The sequence below is a fragment of the Copadichromis virginalis genome, linkage group LG3 (genome assembly GCF_057382275.1).
Source record: "Copadichromis virginalis isolate Kocher_CV1m ecotype Utaka linkage group LG3, C_Virginalis_male_GT1.1, whole genome shotgun sequence".
Classification (NCBI taxonomy): Eukaryota; Metazoa; Chordata; class Actinopteri; order Cichliformes; family Cichlidae; genus Copadichromis; species Copadichromis virginalis.
This window is the reverse complement of record NC_140620.1, coordinates 28,267,131-28,286,258: the sequence shown is the minus strand read 5'-3', so window position 1 is coordinate 28,286,258 and position 19,128 is coordinate 28,267,131. Positions and strand designations below refer to the sequence as shown.

At 38.6% G+C, this 19,128-nt stretch overlaps 1 long non-coding RNA gene across 1 annotated transcript; it reads left to right on the top strand.

Annotated features, from left to right (window-relative positions):
• The first annotated feature begins 7,563 nt into the window (after positions 1–7,563).
• LOC146713909 (uncharacterized) lies at positions 7,564–8,802 on the top strand. Its single transcript, XR_014918758.1, has 2 exons — positions 7,564–7,651; positions 8,034–8,802. It is a non-coding gene; the product is annotated as an uncharacterized LOC146713909 (long non-coding RNA).
• Positions 8,803–19,128: the final 10,326 nt, after the last annotated feature.

Sequence of the window (19,128 nt, the reverse complement as noted above, 5' to 3'; positions counted from 1 at the left end):
GTTAAACGGAAATATATAAACAGAATAAAATGGTAATTATGATAAAAGGCAGACAGAACTTATAAATAAATGAGAAATAATGAACAGGTGAAGCCTTTAAAGAGAGCATTTAAACTCAGTATGCATAATGTCATTTGTAAGTAGACTCAGAACTGAAGAAGCTTCTCAGATGAGAGGTGAGACGTCTTCAAGAAACTTAAAGAAGTCCAGACGCTTCTCTTTCCAAGCTCCTTAGAGTAGACTCATTATGCGTTTCCTTATTTCCTGTCATGTAGAGCTATATTGTTTCAGCAATGGATGAGTGCATTAGATATGACCATGATATTTAACAATGTTAAATAAAAAGGTCATTATGTATAGAAGTAATACCAGTGAGCTGGAGCCTCAGGCTTCTTTTCTACTCATACTCTCTATGATATCATAAAGACAGGATATCCTTAGTAAAGGTACCTAAAGCACACATGCACTGGATTTGAGCCACACACACATGCTGTTTAAATCTTCTATTAAATGGGCCAGCCAACCAAGGAAAGTTAGCTTAGATGCAGAGGAGGAAAAACTTTTTGTCTCAGGCAAAAGAGAAACTGACGCCAGTGCTCTAGTTTTTAGTTTCCATGTCCACAACCCTCATGGTTGTGTGCATTTCCTTGTGTTTTCCCTGTGTCTCCCTGTGCCTTAGTTTTAGGTCATTCCAGTGTAGTTTTGGATCACTCCTTGCTTTTCTGTTAATGAAGTTGAGTCTTTGAGTTTAACCTTGTGTTGAGAGTCCTGTGTTTGGGTCCTCTCCTGCCTACACACAGACGTTCCCTGACAGATCGATGCAACACAGAACAGAGGAAAACTCAGACATAAATACCCAAAAGGTAATAAGGGAAGCGGAAGCACACAGGGAACACAGCTGAGGATAATTACACGTGGCAGGATGGGGAGGACATGAAAACTGAAAACACTCACACCAGACACGGACTTTCAATGCAACACAGGAAGTACACAGAGATAGCCTGGAGGGAGAGAGAGAACAAGGAGGAGCACATGACGGGATGATGAAAACACAGAACACAAGGCACCAGAACAAACATCACAATATAAACAGTTACACAGAGGTAGACAAAGAGGGCAACCTATTAAATACACAGGGAACTAAAATGGGAATACAGGAAACCCGAACTAGAACACTAGACACTATGGGATAAACTAAGATTAACAAAGAGAACCTTAAACATGAATCACAATACAAAATTATAAAGACACAAAGAATTCAAAGTATTGGGTCGAGTGACCCAGGATCCTGACACTGTTGGTAAATGGAGACGTGTTTGTTTAGTAATGACAGAGTGAGAAGTGATTTTTAATATGTTTGATTAAAAAATCTTCTGAAATGAACTCTTTACCAGAAACTTGTAAGATAATTGAAGCCATTGAACAGGCTTTGTTGTGTTGAATGTCTGAGTGAACTGTGAAATATGTCTTGATGCATTCTCAATCATCCAGGAAAGTAAATCTCCAAAAGTTGATTCTGTTCATCTGGACGTAGCGTTTTGTGGGAGAAACCAAGTGACTTCCTCAGTCTCAGCTGACTGCAGGTTTCCCCAAATCTTATAAATATACATTTGCATAATGACTGAAACCAGCCCACTGAAGGAGCAATGGGCTGGGAGGTCAGTTCCTTCATCATAATTATGCAAATTCTCATGACCATTGATCAACAACCACTGACCAAAACCCACTGATCAAAGACCATGAGTACCATTCACAGAGAGTTGGGGAATGGCTGCAATCACAGCATTGTAAGATGGCGAAAGATGTACCCTTAGGCCCCCTCCTCGATTCAGAGATGGTCTTTCCCTTTTCACGTAAATGGCCTCCTTGACTCCGCGCTCAAACCAGCGTTCCTCCCTGTCCAAGATGAGGATGTACACATCTTGGACAGGGCGGGCGCACCGAGGGCCCTCGCGCTAGCTTTGTGTATATGTGTAGGGATGGGTATTGATAAGATTTTCACGATTCCAATTCCATTTTCGATTCTGTTTAACGATTCGATTCTTTATCGATTCTCTTATCGATTCTTTTTAAAAAAGGAGAACAGAACACTAAGGTCGATTAGCTTAGAACTTTGTTTTATATCTTCTCTTTGAACAAGATAGAAATTTAGGAGTAACATGGCCTTACAAACCCAGCAGTGAAATCTTAAGAGATCCACAGCCTACGGCTCTTCAATGGGGTGTCACAGGGTCCCTCTTTTCACCTTTGTCCTGATGTATGAAATTACAGGTGTGTCAAAGCCCCGAGCAGATCATGTCATTTTATGGGTGCAGGTTTTCTTTGCCCTGTAAGAAGTCAGCTGGTTCATGCTAATTGTAGCTTTAAGAGCACATTTGACTGTGAGATTGTGAATCTGCTGCAGCACTCGCCAAACTGACTCTTGTGAGCATGGTAGCTGCTTTGTGTGATTCACTTCTGGGTTCTGTGAGCATGGGTTGTTCAACTTATGCCTGAGGAACTGAATTTCATGAGTGGGCATTGAACACCTTCACCCATAAAAGTACAGTACATCGTTTCATCGTTATGATTTTAAGTTGCAGGGGAATGTTGACATAAATATAATTTCATGTTAGTCCCTCCTACAAAAGAGCCCAGCTCCTGCAGCCTCCTCTCTTCCCCATGTGAGCTCCTGGTGCATGTTAGGGAAGGAGTAATCCTTCACTATTTGTTTAATTATCAACTGAGATTAATTTCTGGCACAAAGGCAGGAAGATGGAGGACAGTGGACACTTCAGGTCCAAAAACCTTACACAATGGCAGCATGAAGCTAAAACTGAGGATTCAAAAACTACTGTGTGACATCATGTTGGCTACAGTCATCTTTTACATAGATGCTAGTCTTGCCTCGTGGCAAGAAGGTTTTGGATTTAAACCCAAACAAAGACGCCATCAACATAAAATAGATGCTAAATAGACGATCTTAGCATGCAGCCTTCTCAAGAGTTTGACTTGCTGGTTAAATAAAGATGAAAACACAGCTCTAAACTATGAGTGCTTCCTCCATGTGGACAGAGGAAGCACACAATAAGAAGAACTACCAGCCTGAGATACAACATCAAGGCCCAGAAGAAGATAAATAAAGATCATTTCTAAGAGTGAATCATGAAAAACTACTCTAGTCCAATAATAGTCAAAGGGAGCTGGAAATGAGCCGAATATGTGCACATGAACCAATCAGCGACTCTTATTCAGAAACACTACACAGAAACTTACTGTGCAACACTGAACAAGGAATAATTCTCTGTTCATGAATAAATCATTGTATCAAGTATTAGTTGACCAGAAATGTAATTTCAATCCAGATATTTATTTAATATCTCATATAACATGTCAAATGAATTCAAATATTTGTAATTATTGAATGTTTCAGTTATTCCAATATTTTCTGTTTATGTTTCTGTGCTTTCTGAATGAGAGCTTCAATCATGGGGAACTCTTCATATCACACAAACTTGGTGGTAAAGTGGTAAAACGTTGTAGAACAGGCTTATTAAGTTTTATTAATTAATGCAATACTTTGTTTTGATATTAAAACACGAGAATGATTCTGAGCTTAATAAAGCAGCTGCTCACCCAGTGCAGGACAGAAGAGAGGCGCACTGAATATTGAAATAAAGAGAGCTGTGCAGCCGACATTCTTCATGAGACTTAAAGTGTGAAACCACAGAACAACAACCTTTAACTACAGTATTATTTAAATAATTCTGTTCAGAGGAATGGTGGAGAGATGGTGAGTCAGACAAAACCACACAGAGAATATCAACTCAAACTCGGCTTTTATTACTTAAAAAGGCAAAATGTGGTTTGTGTCATTAAGGAGTTCGTTTTATAATGATGGTAAAACTGAATAAAGACAAATAAATCACATTAGTACAAATAAAATAGCAATTCAGCGATATGACTTCCCACTGGGCAGATTGGCTACCGAGGGAAAGAAGGTCAAAGAGAATGAACTCACACTTGGATGTGACCGTCTCACACACACATACGGCTACTTTGTGCCCTCAACTTCACAACGAAAAGAGAGAGAGAAAATATGGTTTCGATCACAAACACATAAGAAAAACAAACCTTTACTGCAGTTAATCCGAACACTGAGACACGCTGATGACGCTGTAATAAGAGCCTCCTGCCAGCGACGTAACAAAAAGAAAATGACCAACACCAAAAACAGGTCATCACAAACACAAAATATGCATAACATAAGTGCGTTTCAATAGAAAAAACAAAACACAACTACTGGTAGAAGTGGTTTACACATTTTACCGTAAAGAAACACAAACATGCCACTATTTGGAATACCACAGCACACAAGTGCTATCCTTTGTAACAGGATAGAAACAATTCAGTGTAAAAGGAAGAACAAAAATAAAACAACAAGCCTATCAGGCAAAGCTTATGAGCAAAAAAGTCCAACATTCTTGAGGGAAATTTACTAACCTGCTGCGCAAAGCGGGCAAACACAGAGTTTTTATCCTTTGAAATTAGGAAGGAGAAAATGGAGACGTCTGTTAAAAAATCCTCTCTAACTTTCGGTTTCATTCTGGGGCTTCAAGACTTATTTTTTCACTCAAAAAACCTCTCGATAGGTCCGGTTTAACTTTAAGTTTAGTAATCTGAGCTCTGATATGAATCACATGACCTCATGAATGTTTTAAGTTTGTGCTTTTTATGCAGCTCCGCGTGCAAATGACGCTTTCTGCCCAAACAATTTATTTCTGATCTGAAGAGCAGATGTAGAATCATATTTCGATTCTATTGTCTAGATGATGTAATGATGACACTTTCAAACACACAGTCACAGACGGTATGTGCAGGCAGGCGTGTCTGCAAGTTGGAAAAAGAACAAACAGCAAAGTCAGCAAAACACAGACAAACTGTGAATCTGCTTTGTGATTTTCTCCTCTTCACTCCAACAACAAGTCCAACTTCTTGCACATTCACAACTTTCAAAGTCGCAGCAAGTCCAAAGTCACAAAAACAAATGGCGAGTACAGCCTGCTGAAGCCTTCACGTCACGTGCCGATTACGTCACCACAGACAGACGTACATGACTCTCTCAAACAGCCGATGAACTTAATCCAACAAGGTTCATCTCAACGATTGCTTTTTGGAAGTCGAATTTCCCAGAGGAACCCACCCGAGGGATTAATAAAGTTCTATCTGATCTTATCTTATCTTATCTTATCTCTTATTAATATTTTTCACTTTTTTATTTCAAAATTACAAAAAAAAAAAGAATTTCACCGTTATTACAGTGAGTGTACACACTGAGCTTTTGTAAATATTTGTAACAAAATAATTAATAATTCAGGAATGATTCATTAATGCACAACCTAATTACAAGAATCTAGAGTATAACTGTGGCACTCTGTCTGTTTGTAGATGATGTAATGAGTGAATGAAGGCAGACTCTCTCTCTTTCCCTCTCTGTCTCCTCAACAGGATCATTTGTAGTCAATGTGACACAGACCTGCTATCAGGCAGAGGAGAACCACAACATCACACTGGAGTGGACGTTCACCACCAAACGTGACACATTTATCCTCCTGAGAAGCAGCATTTATGTCCTCTGTAATGGACATTCATTTTAAGTCTTTAACTTTTGACTTATTTTAGCTGTCCTCATGTACTAAATAGAGGACGTCCTGGGATTTCCATTAATATCTTGTGTGTTTAGGCCTCTTTTAGATTCAAACAGAAAGGAAATAATAAAAAAAAGTTCATTTTTTCTCAGACTCAGTTTGACAAAAAGGCTGAAGCCATAATCAGTGTTCATCTGACACAGGTCCAGTCCTGAGTCTGAACAGCTGAAGTCTGATTCGTCAGAGAGTGATATTATACCCCTTTCGTCAAACTGACAGGTCATTAATTATTCATGAGCTCCGGAAGTAATTAAATTATTCATGAGCTCCGGAAGTAGGAAGTAATTAAGTAATAAAAATATGATATTCATAAAAATATGATATTCATAAAAATATGATATTCATAAAAATATAATTGATTATTTCGAAAGTTTCTTATATATCAAAATAGCATTCTTTTATTTCTTTAAGCAATTAAATATTTTTTTTATTTTTTTATGCTCAAAAAACGCCATCTGGTGGCGGGTCAGTGTGTGTGTGTGTGCGCGCGCCCGCGCGCGCCCAAGGCTGTGTGTCTGGGCGCGCGGGGGCGCGCCTGTGTCTCCGGACCGTGCTCTCTCGGGCTCCGTGCTCATGTGTTTAAAAATGTATTAAACCATATTAAAATTGTTTAGTTAAACTTGTGCTTTTGTAACGTTCAGTATGGCCACAAACACATGCCGCATGCCTTGGGGGAAAACTTTATTTCGATTTATATGCATTTGTAGATTTAGAATAAAACTCATACTCAGAAAAAACTCGCGATCCCCTAACCCTCCTTAGAAACATAAGCAGGGAAAACTCCTTAAAAAACCCTCCGCGTTTTCTCCAAAACCCTACAATAACTTGTTAGGGTGCCCCCTCTATTCCCAAAACCTTATATTCGATAACAGGGGAAATCCTGAAAAAATCCTTAGTCTTTTTTCTCAAATTCAGCGCCCCGCGGCTCCCTTCATGCTCAGCCAAACAAAGCCAAAACTCCTTTAAAAAAAAATTTCTCCGCGATTTCTCCAAAACCCTAGAATAACTTGTTAGCTACCCATCTATTCCCAAAACCTTATATTCGATAACAGGGAAAATCCTTAGTCTTTTTTCTCAAATTCAGCGCCCCGCGGCTCCCTTCATGCTCAGCCAAACAAAGCCAAAACTCCTTTTAAAAATTTCTCCGCGATTTCTCCAAAACCCCTAGAATAACTTGTTAGCTACCCCTCTATTCCCAAAACCTTATATTCGATAACAGGGAAAATCCTTATTCTTTTTTCTTCAAAAACTTCCCTCTTACTAGCAAGCTCTAAAATTCAACCCACACTCTAAGTTCTACCTCGCTCTTAATCTCCGATCCACAACTTCTTGCAGAGCACAATTTTTTCCTGCTTGTTCGCTCCCTGCTCTGCTCCCGAATGCGCTGCTTACCTCGTTTGAAAATGCCCCCCTTAGACCAACTCCGCCTCACTGTGCCCCCGCTGCCAATCACATAACTATTGCACCGCTCCCTTCGCACCCCGGTTAGCCAATCCGCTCCAGGCTCGATTTACCTTCTCAGCCATAGGTTAATTCACTTACTGGCATTCAGGATAAATAATCTAACATTTCAGCTTAAATTTAACTGTTTTTTTCTCTCTCAGAAAAAACAAGCAAGTTTTCTCTTTTTTCACAAAGAAGCATGGCCGTGAGACCTACCAACCTAACGGTGCTTTCTCAAACTCCTGTAAACTGCTACAGAGCTTCCGCCACGGCGTCTGAACTAATAAAACAAATAATTTTCCCCCCATTAGGCCAACACAGTAACGTGTTGTTTGTCAAACTGTGCACTGTCAGCAAAACCAGAGAAAGCACAGATGAAACGCACTGCAAAACATTTTGTTTAACTTTAGGAATGGAGCCATATCAACAACTGGAACCGCTCAGACTGCTTGCGAGTTCGCATAGGGAGCGGCCGATTTCAACAGCAACTTGCGTCTCTTTCCTTATCCGCATATCATTCGGTAAGTGTTAATCTTCCTCTCTAACTACATTTTTGCATTTTCCTTTTTACCATTCTGTCAATCCTTTCATTTAAAAAAATAAATAAATATCACAATGGTTTGTAACAGGTACAATACACCATCCATCCATCCATTCGCCTCCACTTATCCTTTTCTCAGGCTCGCGCGGTGCGCTGGAGCCTATCCCACGTACAATACACTTTAAAATATATATAAGCTCCACTTTTAACTCCCGTAAAAGTTTATACATTACATGTCTACATCACCTATCATGGCCTCATCGGGTATCTCATATCATCTTGTTATTGTTATGTTATGCTCCTTTGATATTTTGCTAGTTTGCGTGTTTTAAAACTCTTTTTGTTTTTCTTTATATTTTTAGACCCAGATGTGTTAACCTGATCCCTGCGAAACACCAGCTCTGCGTGGATTTTGACCGCGAGTGACCGGATGTTGTTTCCGGCCTGAGGTTGCCTGAAATGCCGTGAGGCTCGTTTGAAAGATTGCGCCCGAGACCAACTCCGCCTCCAAGGCATGCCTACCTTTAGCTGCCACCAGTGAGATATCAGAGCCGGGCTCCACATATCCAATCAGGAGCACGAGCAAGACAGCTTTTGCAGACTCTCCAGAAATATACAAGTCCTTACCAACTGCTCTGCAACCCAGTGTTTCTGGTCCCCTCACTAACATCGCTTTTTGAGATATTTTTTATGAACCACCAAAAAAGCAATTTTACCCCACAGACTGGGTCTGAGGGCAGCAGCGGGGACAAATGATTGTAATGAAGCGACGGACATTTCATGGCTGGTCTTGCATAATCGTGAGTTATTATGTCATATGGTGATAAGTACATAGTTTTGCAAGAGGCATACAAGCACTGTGGAAAAAGTAATCATAAAACTGTTTTTGTGAACACCCTACGTTATGCTTTAAAAAATGTGATACATGTAATGTGATCATCAAAGAACATGATTTAAAAAAAAAAAAAACTTTTATTCTTATGCTTTTAAAGTATGTCAGATTATCTTAAAACACTTATTTGTATGTTATAATGTTTTTCTTACACCATGTGTAATTTTTATAGACACCTTATTCATTGTATCAATGTGTAATTATGTATCTTTGATAAATAAATAAAATATTTAATCTTGTATTTGTGTACTTTCTGGTGATTCAATAAAAAATTAGTCACATATCGCTCTGATAAACACAGATGGCTGAAAGAAATGTTTGATGGAACAAAGGAAACAAGTGTCTTGCTGCTAAACTTTTAAGTCACCATGGTTTAAATGAGAAAGTCTGTATGTAAAACATGAAAAACTCCATATCAGTGATATCTACAACGGTGTACTCATTTCTTTGTAATGGTACTTTACTGTTCCAATGAAACAAAAAGAAAATCTCATTTTTAAAGTACATTTTTCGGCCATCCTGACCTATTTTCAGGGGCAAGAATGTTGATGTTAGACTGTGTTTTAAATCAGGTTGTGATCTTAAACTAACTATCACAGCACTGATTTCAGTTGTAATCTCAATTAGAATCCCAATTTGGCTTTTCTCCAGTCAGTGTTATGGTGAAATTTAACTTGTTCTTTGGTGTAATTGCACATGGCCCAGCAAAGGACCCCTTAGTAAACTGTACAGCATAAGTTTTCAATTCACTTTTGTCAGAAAACTTCACAGTATGAGAAGTTACAGCACAGTTTCTCCAAACGTGTGGTTCTTTTTCAGCCAGCGTGCTTTTAGAGCATCTACATTAGCTCATGTAGTAAAAGTACAATCAGTAAGTGTACTTTAACATTTGAGATTCCGAGTCACTCTTGCTTAGATCATGTGAACTATATCATGAACCTTTTTTTGTATAATGCATCAAACGTGTTCAAATCAGTTTATTTTCAATTTATTTTAACTAATCTAGAGACAAGCAACTCCTTTTTAGCTTCTGTTATGTATTTACCTCTCACACCTTAATCTAGATGTTAGTGTTCTCAGAGTTAACATGTCTCATGTTGCCATGTTGTATTTCTAATACCCAGCCTCAGTGTTCGCCCTGTTGACCCTCAAATCCAAACACCAATGATCTAGATATTCACAACATTCATAAGGAGATTCTTAAGGTCTTAAGTTTTGTTGTTTTTATGTTTTACAAAAAAAAAAACTTCACATTTTTTATATTTTTAAACGAAAGTGACATGCAAGGATATTTTTCTTTAGTGATGTTGCTTCAGCAATCTCAAATACTAATTATTCTGGGAATTTTTATGGTCAAACTATGTGATTTTCCAAATGTGTGTGTGTGGAGTAAAATGACCTTGTTCTTATGATGTTGTCACCGTGAATCATTTAGGATTAACAACACAAATTGTATCGATAGCAGAAACAGTCTTATAACTTATAATTCTCACACGTTACCGCTAGTTTTACAAACGCAGTCTTCTTCAGCTCTGTTTATGTAGCTTTTATGAAACTGATTTTCCATAGTACAAGTAGAATTTAATTTTTCTTTGCTCTCCAGTATAAATGCAATAATTTGCAGGCTTTTTACTGAAACTCTCACAATGCAACACTCAATGCTCAGAGCTTCATATATCAACAGCTCTGAAAATATCTTCTTTTTTAAAGTAATGTAGGACAGGATCTCTCACTCTCTGTGTCTCAAAAAAACCCAACTAAACTGGCAATCACCACTAAACAAATGAAAGTAGTTTATGGCTTTTTTATCAGCTGCATTTCTTTCATTTATGTATTGATCCCATTGTTTATTGGTAATGCTTTTAGGTCACTGTTTTAGCATGTCTGCCTCACACTCCATTTAAACAGTTTAACAGATAGTGGGGTCTGGTAAGGAAGTTGGGGGGAAGCAGACAACTCCACAGGAAGAGTCTTTTTGTCTTTTCTCCACTGTAAAAGATAGCAAGGCAGTGTGAAACTTTCTTTGCGGGAAAGACAAAACTGAGAGCCATGCTAGGCTCAGTGAGAGACTCTGCTCACCCTCTGCCCCAGCGATGGCAGTCCCTCACCAAGCTTGATTTCTGTTCTTTGTCTTGATTAAAGAATGTTAGCTACCGCTCATCGCTTGTCTGCAGGCTTTATTAAATGGAAAACTTCCACAACAACCTCTAAACAGTGGTTTATGGCTTTTTGTCACCTGCAACACCATGTAACACTTGGATGTTAGATTCTTTTACCAGTCAGTGTTGTTAGCCCCAACCCCCAGACTCCAGGTGTCTGAGCTCTAACCCTGGCTGCCAAATGTCCCCCTGAGGCCTTTGTGCCTTTTACCACCAGACTAAGTTTGTAGTCCTATCTACTAATATTATTTTATTTTTTTATTATAGCACAAGGTTCAGTTAGGTTACTACTTTGACTTCCTCAAGTCCATCCTCACCTCCTCCATCACCGTGTGGTACGCTGGAGCCACTATCAGGGACAAACAGAGACTGCAGCGTGTTGTGCGCTCTGCTGAGAAGGTGATTGGCTGCAGACTCCCATCTCTGCAGGACCTGTACACCTCCAGGACACTGCGGCGTGCAGCCCGGATCTCAGCTGACCCTTCTCACCCTGGATACAGTCTGTTTGACCTGCTCCCCTCAGGCAGGAGGCTCCGGTCCATTCGCACCAGAACCTCTCGCCACAAGAACAGTTTCTTCCCCTCTGCTGTTGGACACATGAACAATAACCACATGACTGTCCCCGCCACTAACACATGACCCTACGCTGTGTCACTGCATCATTTCATGTTTGGCACTGATCACCACCTGCACTCATGTATATATCTTTCTACGTAGCACTCATAATTCTTATTCTCATGTATATATCTCATGTATATCTCATGCACATATCTTTCTTTCTACATAGCACTTTAATTCTTATTGTCTGCACTGAAGCACCGCAGCAATTTCCTAATGTTGTAAACCTCAACATCTGGCAATAAACCCATTCTGATTCTGATTCTGATTCTGATTCAATTTGAGCACATTTCTGACCCGATACTTTATCAAGCTTTTACTCGAGTGTTTTTGACACTAGCAGCTGTACTTCTACTTAAGTGAAAATTGCCTGCAATTTTGCCACCTCAGTTGCCACTTTTCTGGAGTTTGTACACTTTTTATATTGAAACGTTCAACGTTTTACGTGTTATCCTTGATCACAGTTCTAAACAAGTTAACTTTCTTCACTTCAAAGTAACCCAAAAAAAGAAACTATATGTCCAGTTCTTTTTTACTCCAAACCTACTGATCGGAAAACATTATGTGATGCTGGAAGTTTTCATCCTATCCATCTGCAAAACAAGTTTACCTGTAAGCCAACACATTAGACGTAAGCAAATTTGTGAAATTCCTGAACAATGTGCTTTGTGGAGTAGCAGTAGTACTAGAACTAGTACTAGTAGTCCTAGTATTCTGCAGCAACCAGGCTTCAAGAGTGATCACTCTTCTGGCTTTCAAATGGTGAAAACATGTCACAGTCTTAACCGCAAATCAGAAATGTTGGTAAATTTAAAAAGGAATTTAAACGTCAGCTTTGACATAGACACAGACTTTATTAATGCCACACTCAGGAAATTCACATGTTACACGTGATTTAGCTCACCTGCTAAATCCCCAGAGCAATAACCACATCAGCATCATTAGCCTGAGTGTTGATCCTCCAGGTGAGTGAGTGGAGTTGAGTGTGTGTGTGTGTGTGTGATCAGAGGTGAAGCTGCTTTCTGCAAAGTCTCATCAACAACCAGGAAGAGTCTAAAAGCACTAAATATGAAACAGACCATTTACCATACCCAACACTGAGCTCCTGCACAGTCAGATGGAGTGAAACATAATGTCCCAGTGGTGTTCTGTTGGATTTAGCAGGTGAGCGTTGTTGCCAGTCAAAACCTTTTTGGAAACTCTTTACAAGAATCAATGTAATTATTTGTTTTACTTGAATCAAATGTATTGGTTTATATACCTGAAATAAAACTTTTTTTTGGAAACCCGTTACATCAAATAAAACTTTCTTGGAAAAGCATTGCAAGAATCAATCGAGTTATTTGTTTTACCCCATTCAAATCTATTGGTTTCATTACATCAAATTAAATGATTTTGGAAACCCCGTTACATCAAATAAAACTTTCTTGGAAAAACTTTACAAGAATCAATGTAATTATTTGTTTTACTTGAATTAAATGTAATGGTTTATATACCTGAAATAAAACTTTTTTGGAAACCCTGTACATGAAGTAAAAGGTTTTTGATCTTGTAAGTTCTGGCTTTAATATTTTCAGCTGATAAAGTGAACTTCATACAAACTCTGTGTTAGAAAAATCAAACTGTGTCTCGTGCGGGTGTAGTGTGACTGCTCCATCACAATGTATAATTTGACTTGTGAGGTACACACAACAAAGCCAACAAGAAAAAGTGAATTAGAGATTCATTACAAAATACAAAAAATAAAAATAAATAGTGCACAAATTTAAAACAAGCAAAACACCTATGCAAGAGTAACTACTAATGATTTACAAATACTTGTCATATACAACCAATACACTCAGAGAATTTTACCATATCAGTATAAAGCTCTCTGTAATTCCTGGACAGTTCGTGAAATAATTTAAAATTAAATCTGCACTTCAGTTAACTATTCTTTTTTACCAACAGGTTTATGTCTTAGATCTACGGATACAGCTAAAACACTCTGCTTGTATAATGCTGTATTCTCTCCCAGCTTATCCTTTTCTCACAACAGGGTGATTCCCAAAGTACGAGTCAATAAAACAATCACTCTAAAAACCAGAACAGAAAGATAAAGTTGCAAAATAAAAGATTAAGGATTGTGTTTTTATAGCATGTAGTAAACTATCCCCTTTTTCTAACACAGAGTTTGTATGAAGTTCACTTTATCAGCTGAAAATATTAAAGCCAGAACTTACAAGATCAAAAACCTTTTACTTCATGTACAGGGTTTCCAAAAAAGTTTTATTTCAGGTATATAAACCATTACATTTAATTCAAGTAAAACAAATAATTACATTGATTCTTGTAAAGTTTTTCCAAGAAAGTTTTATTTGATGTAACGGGGTTTCCAAAATCATTTAATTTGATGTAATGAAACCAATAGATTTGAATGGGGTAAAACAAATAACTCGATTGATTCTTGCAATGCTTTTCCAAGAAAGTTTTATTTGATGTAACGGGTTTCCAAAAAAAAGTTTTATTTCAGGTATATAAACCAATACATTTGATTCAAGTAAAACAAATAATTACATTGATTCTTGTAAAGAGTTTCCAAAAAGGTTTTGACTGGCAACAACGCTCACCTGCTAAATCCAACAGAACACCACTGGGACATTATGTTTCACTCCATCTGACTGTGCAGGAGCTCAGTGTTGGGTATGGTAAATGGTCTGTTTCATATTTAGTGCTTTTAGACTCTTCCTGGTTGTTGATGAGACTTTGCAGAAAGCAGCTTCACCTCTGATCACACACACACACACACACTCAACTCCACTCACTCACCTGGAGGATCAACACTCAGGCTAATGATGCTGATGTGGTTATTGCTCTGGGGATTTAGCAGGTGAGCTAAATCACGTGTAACATGTGAATTTCCTGAGTGTGGCATTAATAAAGTCTGTGTCTATGTCAAAGCTGACGTTTAAATTCCTTTTTAAATTTACCAACATTTCTGATTTGCGGTTAAGACTGTGACATGTTTTCACCATTTGAAAGCCAGAAGAGTGATCACTCTTGAAGCCTGGTTGCTGCAGAATACTAGGACTACTAGTACTAGTTCTAGTACTACTGCTACTCCACAAAGCACATTGTTCAGGAATTTCACAAATTTGCTTACGTCTAATGTGTTGGCTTACAGGTAAACTTGTTTTGCAGATGGATAGGATGAAAACTTCCAGCATCACATAATGTTTTCCGATCAGTAGGTTTGGAGTAAAAAAGAACTGGACATATAGTTTCTTTTTTTGGGTTACTTTGAAGTGAAGAAAGTTAACTTGTTTAGAACTGTGATCAAGGATAACACGTAAAACGTTGAACGTTTCAATATAAAAAGTGTACAAACTCCAGAAAAGTGGCAACTGAGGTGGCAAAATTGCAGGCAATTTTCACTTAAGTAGAAGTACAGCTGCTAGTGTCAAAAACACTCGAGTAAAAGCTTGATAAAGTATCGGGTCAGAAATGTGCTCAAATTGAATCAGAATCAGAATCAGAATGGGTTTATTGCCAGATGTTGAGGTTTACAACATTAGGAAATTGCTGCGGTGCTTCAGTGCAGACAATAAGAATTAAAGTGCTATGTAGAAAGAAAGATATGTGCATGAGATATACATGAGATATATACATGAGAATAAGAATTATGAGTGCTACGTAGAAAGATATATACATGAGTGCAGGTGGTGATCAGTGCCAAACATGAAATGATGCAGTGACACAGCGTAGGGTCATGTGTTAGTGGCGGGGACAGTCATGTGGTTATTGTTCATGTGTCCAACAGCAGAGGGGAAGAAACTGTTCTTGTGGCGAGAGGTTCTGGTGCGAATGGACCGGAGCCTCCTGCCTGAGGGGAGCAGGTCAAACAGACTGTGTCCAGGGTGAGAAGGGTCAGCTGAGATCCGGGCTGCACGCCCCAGTGTCCTGGAGGTGTACAGGTCCTGCAGAGATGGGAGTCTGCAGCCAATCACCTTCTCAGCAGAGCGCACAACACGCTGCAGTCTCTGTTTGTCCCTGATAGTGGCTCCAGCGTACCACACGGTGATGGAGGAGGTGAGGATGGACTTGAGGAAGTCAAAGTAGTAACCTAACTGAACCTTGTGCTATAATAAAAAAATAAAATAATATTAGTAGATAGGACTACAAACTTAGTCTGGTGGTAAAAGGCACAAAGGCCTCAGGGGGACATTTGGCAGCCAGGGTTAGAGCTCAGACACCTGGAGTCTGGGGGTTGGGGCTAACAACACTGACTGGTAAAAGAATCTAACATCCAAGTGTTACATGGTGTTGCAGGTGACAAAAAGCCATAAACCACTGTTTAGAGGTTGTTGTGGAAGTTTTCCATTTAATAAAGCCTGCAGACAAGCGATGAGCGGTAGCTAACATTCTTTAATCAAGACAAAGAACAGAAATCAAGCTTGGTGAGGGACTGCCATCGCTGGGGCAGAGGGTGAGCAGAGTCTCTCACTGAGCCTAGCATGGCTCTCAGTTTTGTCTTTCCCGCAAAGAAAGTTTCACACTGCCTTGCTATCTTTTACAGTGGAGAAAAGACAAAAAGACTCTTCCTGTGGAGTTGTCTGCTTCCCCCCAACTTCCTTACCAGACCCCACTATCTGTTAAACTGTTTAAATGGAGTGTGAGGCAGACATGCTAAAACAGTGACCTAAAAGCATTACCAATAAACAATGGGATCAATACATAAATGAAAGAAATGCAGCTGATAAAAAAGCCATAAACTACGTTCATTTGTTTAGTGGTGATTGCCAGTTTAGTTGGGTTTTTTTGAGACACAGAGAGTGAGAGATCCTGTCCTACATTACTTTAAAAAAGAAGATATTTTCAGAGCTGTTGATATATGAAGCTCTGAGCATTGAGTGTTGCATTGTGAGAGTTTCAGTAAAAAGCCTGCAAATTATTGCATTTATACTGGAGAGCAAAGAAAAATTAAATTCTACTTGTACTATGGAAAATCAGTTTCATAAAAGCTACATAAACAGAGCTGAAGAAGACTGCGTTTGTAAAACTAGCGGTAACGTGTGAGAATTATAAGTTATAAGACTGTTTCTGCTATCGATACAATTTGTGTTGTTAATCCTAAATGATTCACGGTGACAACATCATAAGAACAAGGTCATTTTACTCCACACACACACATTTGGAAAATCACATAGTTTGACCATAAAAATTCCCAGAATAATTAGTATTTGAGATTGCTGAAGCAACATCACTAAAGAAAAATATCCTTGCATGTCACTTTCGTTTAAAAATATAAAAAATGTGAAGTTTTTTTTTTTGTAAAACATAAAAACAACAAAACTTAAGACCTTAAGAATCTCCTTATGAATGTTGTGAATATCTAGATCATTGGTGTTTGGATTTGAGGGTCAACAGGGCGAACACTGAGGCTGGGTATTAGAAATACAACATGGCAACATGAGACATGTTAACTCTGAGAACACTAATGTAACCAACTTTAAGGTATAAAGGTGAATTACAGCGCAATAATTACTTGGGCTCGTAATAAGACCCTGGCCAGAATCAGAAGACACCAAATTCGTATGGAGCCAAAGTATTGAGCAGCAATAATGACCTGGACACAATGTTAACTTTTGAGTAGCCACTCTTGTATTGTTACAAAGTATAACAGGTATTTGTCCACTTTGTACAGATAAAGTATAAAATAAAATAAATAGTGTGCACACTCAACAAAATAAAAGTACTCGTTGGGGCCCTTTAAGAATTTAGAGTTAAGCTGGCGATAGCCAACTTCAAAGGTCCTTGTGAATGTAACTGGAATGTATGAGTGTGTGGTGTGTATCTTCTTTGGGGTAGATCGTCCTCAAAGTGGTTGGCTCGCCATCTATCACAACCAGAATATCGTCCTGGTCCTTGGACTTTTCCGTCCTCTCCAAAAAAACCTGACCTATAATCCAGGTCATAAAATGTACATTCTAATCAGTCTGTTTCAGATGCATTGTTTAAGGTTAAAATACAAAATCAAAATATTGCATCACCTCATATTCATTGCATCAACATCTTAAATCTTATCAAATCTCACAGTTCTGTTGTACAACATTCAAATTTCAAGCATATCAAATATGAGAACTAAACATCTAAGTTGCTCAAATATTTCTCTATTCATGTAAACATTAATTAAACAATACTTATGGTAAGTAACCATTGACACTCAAAATACAATACACCATAACAAATTCAGAACTATGTGCAAATAAGCAACAAAATATACACATGAGTTCAGTTCAGAGGCATTAAAGCAGTGTGCTTAATTTCTCCACGCTATAGGCCTATTCGTGAGAGAGAAATGCACTAAAAATTACCCTCTAGATTACTTTAAACTCACAGTGAACTGACAAAATTTAGCTTTAGAGCAGCTAAGAACATGTTGCTCACCGTTGCTCTGTTTCACAAAAGCCCAACACACACTGGCGTTGGAATTGCAGCAGCTCTCCGGATGAAAGGTGAGTGGTTAGCCTGTGAGACACCGAGCTAGCATTAGCATGATCGCGACGGTAAGTCTCTACAAGTTTTTCCATCAGAATAACACTCGTCTTACCGACGTTGCCTCTCTCCTTTATCCAGCCACTCGACTCCGGACTTCCAGCAGGTAAGTACGCTGGCTTTCCTTCCTCTCAATCCTGAGTTTTCCTCTCTTTTGTCCGTGGATTTCTCGGTTTGAGTAGCAGATGCCTCCACTCCTCTTGCTGAGATAAGAAAAACCCGGGAGCATCATGCACCTTCACCTCACTTCCTGGCTGACAGGGTCAATGCGGCCTGGGTAGGCTCTGATTGGTTGCTGAGCTAGGTGCCCTCACGTGGGGTGAACTGAGAGGTGCATTCAATGGTCATAGGAAATACGACGCTTGTTGATGTGGACAGTTAATATAAAGAGAATAAGTATGATATTTTTCATCTGGGCTACACTAACATCTAGATTAAGGTGTGAGAGGTAAATACATAACAGAAGCTAAAAAGGAGTTGCTTGTCTCTAGATTAGTTAAAATAAATTGAAAATAAACTGATTTGAACACGTTTGATGCATTATACAAAAAAAGGTTCATGATATAGTTCACATGATCTAAGCAAGAGTGACTCGGAATCTCAAATGTTAAAGTACACTTACTGATTGTACTTTTACTACATGAGCTAATGTAGATGCTCTAAAAGCACGCTGGCTGAAAAAGAACCACACGTTTGGAGAAACTGTGCTGTAACTTCTCATACTGTGAAGTTTTCTGACAAAAGTGAATTGAAAACTTATGCTGTACAGTTTACTAAGGGGTCCTTTGCTGGGCCATGTGCAATTACACCAAAGAACAAGTTAAATTTCACCATAACACTGACTGGAGAAAAGCCAAATTGGGATTCTAATTGAGATTACAACTGAAATCAGTGCTGTGATAGTTAGTTTAAGATCACAACCTGATTTAAAACACAGTCTAACATCAACATTCTTGCCCCTGAAAATAGGTCAGGATGGCCGAAAAATGTACTTTAAAAATGAGATTTTCTTTTTGTTTCATTGGAACAGTAAAGTACCATTACAAAGAAATGAGTACACCTTTGTAGATATCACTGATATGGAGTTTTTCATGTTTTACATACAGACTTTCTCATTTAAACCATGGTGACTTAAACGTTTAGCAGCAAGACACTTGTTTCCTTTGTTCCATCAAACATTTCTTTCAGCCATCTGTGTTTATCAGAGCGATATGTGACTAATTTTTTATTGAATCACCAGAAAGTACACAAATA